This window comes from Malaclemys terrapin, chromosome 7 (assembly GCF_027887155.1).
Source record: "Malaclemys terrapin pileata isolate rMalTer1 chromosome 7, rMalTer1.hap1, whole genome shotgun sequence".
Classification (NCBI taxonomy): domain Eukaryota; kingdom Metazoa; phylum Chordata; order Testudines; family Emydidae; genus Malaclemys; species Malaclemys terrapin.
In genome coordinates this window covers 36953432-36956962 of record NC_071511.1, presented here as the reverse complement: position 1 = coordinate 36956962, position 3531 = coordinate 36953432, and the positions used below count along the sequence as shown (strand labels likewise).

General features: G+C 58.0%; 1 long non-coding RNA gene across 1 annotated transcript; it reads right to left on the bottom strand.

Moving 5' to 3' along the window:
- Positions 1-967: 967 nt before the first annotated feature.
- On the bottom strand, positions 968-2266 carry LOC128841269 (uncharacterized). The gene is made up of 3 exons (XR_008445790.1): positions 2211-2266; positions 1691-1783; positions 968-1507 (listed from the first exon to the last, which is right to left on the bottom strand). It is a non-coding gene; the product is annotated as an uncharacterized LOC128841269 (long non-coding RNA).
- Positions 2267-3531: the final 1265 nt, after the last annotated feature.

The following is a 3531-nucleotide window of genomic DNA, read 5'->3' as shown; positions in this document are numbered from 1 at the left end:
TGGTTACCTGTGCTGATGAGCTATCTGTGGTCACCTGTGCTCTCCACACTGGGCAAACAGGAAATGAAATTCAAATGTTCGCGGGGCTTTTCCTGTCTACCTGGCCAGTGCATCCGAGTTTAGATTGCTGTCCAGAGCGGTCACAATGATACACTGTGGGATAGCTCCCGGAGGCCAATACCATCGAATTGCGGCCACACTATCCCTAATTCGAAATGTTAAAATCGATTTTGGCGCTACTCCGCTCGTCGGGGTGGAGTACAGAAATCGATTTAAAGGGCCCTTTACATCGAAATAACTAGCGTCGTTGTGTGGACGGTTGCAGGGTTAATTCGAATTAAAGCTGATAAATCCGAATTAAAGTCGTAGTGTAGACCAGGCCTAACCTCTTAGAGGGTCTGGCTTAGAGGGTCTTAGAGGGTCTGGCTGGAGAATCTTGCCTACATGCTCGGGGTTCTACTGATCGCCATATTTGGGGTCGGGAAGGAATTTTCCTCCAGGGTAGATTGGCAGAGTCCCTGGAGGTTTTTCGCCTTCCTCCGCAGCATGGGGCAGGGGTCGCTAGCTGGAGGATTTTCTGCTACTTGAAGTCTCTAAACCACAGGATTTGGGGACTTCAACAGCAGAGTCAAGGGAAAGGGGTTGGGACGGCTTTGTGGCCTGCATCATGCGGGAGGTCAGACTAGATGATCATAATGGTCCCTTCTGACCTTAAAGTCTATGAGTCTATGAGAGGCGCCCGGGGGGTGGTATGTAATTGTCCCAGGTCACTGGGTGGGAGCTCGAGCCGGTTTTGCATTGTGTTATTGAAACGGAACCCCTAGATCCTGAACCCGGCCCTTGTTCCTGCTAATGCTGAACGGCAGAAGGGTTATCTATCTATCTATCTATCTAACCCCATCTACCCCATCTATCTATCTATCTATCCCCATCGACCCCCTCTATCTATCTATCCCCATCCTTTGCATACAGAGGTTCCCAGTGCTGAGGGCTGGGACAGAGTCTTGCATGGGGTGGGGTGTGATGGTTCTTCCCCACTATCTGTCACCCCGCAGCAGGGGCTCCTGATCTTAATATCCTGCCCCTCATTCCCCTGCCCTGGGGCGTTGGTGCCTGTTGTATTCTAAAACCAAATTAGCCCCACACCCATCTTCCCACCATCCTCCTGATCAAGACAAGGCCCCCTGCTCCGACCTTGACCACCAAACTTGGGCTGATGCCTGCCACAACACCCGCACCCACCACAGCCAGGACACTCCCTCCAATGTACAGGCCCAACCGCACAGCCTTCTCTTTAAAGCGCTGTCCGTAGGCCGTTAGGAACTTGGACGTCTTCCCGGCCAGCCCCTGCTCCAGCACCTTCAGGGCAGCCTGTTTCTGGGTGTCCTCGCCCCACAGCTGCCCCTGGCAATGCTTCAGCAGCTCCCTTGCGTTTCCCCTCCAGCCGTCTCTTCATCTCCTCAGGCTTCACCCTCAGGCAGCAGTTTATACTCTGGTGGCCACGGTCCTGCCCGAAGTGGGGAGAGATGGGCCATTAGGGATGGGTATTAGTGTTACCCAGCCACAGGGGGTGCCACTGACTCATACACCCGCAGCCCCCTCCAACCCACAGACCACTGCTATCCCAGCCCTGCTCCCCCGAGCTCTGCCGGTGCCCCTCACTCCCGACTCCCAGCCCCTCTGCGCTCACCAGCTCCTGCACAAATTGTTCATATTCTCTCCTGGCGGCTTCTAATGCTTTGCTGTTTTTCTCCTTTCTCATCGCTGCAAATGCTTCAGCTATCTATGGGGGGAGAGGGGACAGGGTGGGGGTTGGGATGGGACCATCTCTGAACTAGGAGCCCCCCTCACCACCTTCTCCCCCCATTCTTCCAGGACCCTGCTCCCCGCTTTCACCTCCCCACTGGCCCCTGAACCCCCACATTCCCTCAGAGCCAGGAGGCAGCCCCCCAATGACTCCACAGCTATGGCCACGTTGCTGCCACCCTAGTAGAGAGGGCCAGTTCTCTGGTGCAGCTCCCTGGGGGTCCCTTTACTTCTTGGGAGCTGGGGGTCCCAAATCAGGACAGTTGGGGCAGCTGTTGTGGTGCCCCCCCCTCCTGGCCTAGTGCGATTGGCCAAAGGGAGGAGGACCTGGGGTGAGGGGTCAATAGAACTAGTGCCCCCCTCCCCTGCAAATCAGAGAGGTTGAGGGAGGGGCAACCTGGTACCTTCACGGGGGAGGAGAAGTCGTAGCGTTGGGTCTTCAAGTATCGGGAGACGTCCTGTGGGGAATAACGCCCGGGGGAACTGGAATCAGGGACAGCTCCGCCCACTCCTTGGTGAGCCCCCCACCCCGCTCCCTCCAGCATAGCACCCCCTACTGTGTCCCCCTCCCCACTCTCTGCAGCACAGCGCCCCCACTGGTCCCCCTGACCACCCCGTACTGCATGGCACCCCCTGCTGAGCCCACACCCTGCAGCACGGCACCCATTTCTGAGTCGCCGCTCACCTCCTTGCGGCCCCTTTTGCTGTCTCCCATCCAAGTCCCCCCCTTTAGCAGACCCCACTCTCCCACTTTGATCCTGGCAGCCAGCTGAGCCCCCATCAGCACCTGCCCGGCTCGGTCCATCTGGACATGTGCCCCTGCTGAGCGCACCACACTGGTGACATAGTCACACAGGTACTGCCGGAAATCCTCGTCCATGTCTGCAGGGGGAAAAGGACTCAGGCATCCGGGAGGGATCCAGGTGCCCAGGACAGGACACAAGTTAAATGGGGGATGTAGGGGGCAGGTTTGTGCCACAGTAAATGAGATTCCATCTCTGGGCAACAACTGCTTAGCTCCCTCCCACACTCCACTGCCAGGGGGAAAATGGGGGAGCAGTGGGGGTGGGGGTGAGTAACAGGGAGAGGCTGCAGTGTGTGTGTGGGGGTGACAGGGGACCTATTAAGAGGGGGGAACCAGCTGTGTCCCCCACAGGAGACCAGGACCCAAGCAGTGTCCCCTCATGTCCCCCTCCCTTCCCGCACAGATCCCGTGACCTAGTGAGAGCCCCTGTGCAGTGGGCAGGAGAGCCCATTCTAAGCCAAGGAGAGTGAGCTGGGCACTAGGATTATGGGGTGGGGACAGCGCAGGAGGGGAAGATGGGGGCAGGGATGTGGGTAGGGGCAGCGCAGAAGAGGGGAGAGGGAGGCTGGGGGTGTAACCCGGGGGGAAGAGGGGTCTCTTACCGCCTGGCGTCCCTGCCCTGCTCTTGGTGAACCCAGTGCCAGGGTGGGGCAGTAGGTAGCACCGGGTCCCTCTTGCCCTCAGGGCTCCCAACACCAGGGGCTGCTCAGAAGAGTCTGCCAGGTCCTGCGGGAGTTAAACCGACATTTGTGGCCATCAGCGAGAAATCAGACCCACCATGGAAACGTTCAGCTCCGCCCCACAGCCGGAGTTTGCTGTTTCCATGAACACACATGGTGCCCGGCTCTGGTCATTACCTGTGTGATGTCTTTGAGATACTCCTGTCCCTCTTCTGCGCCGTAGGCTTCGGAGAGCTCCCA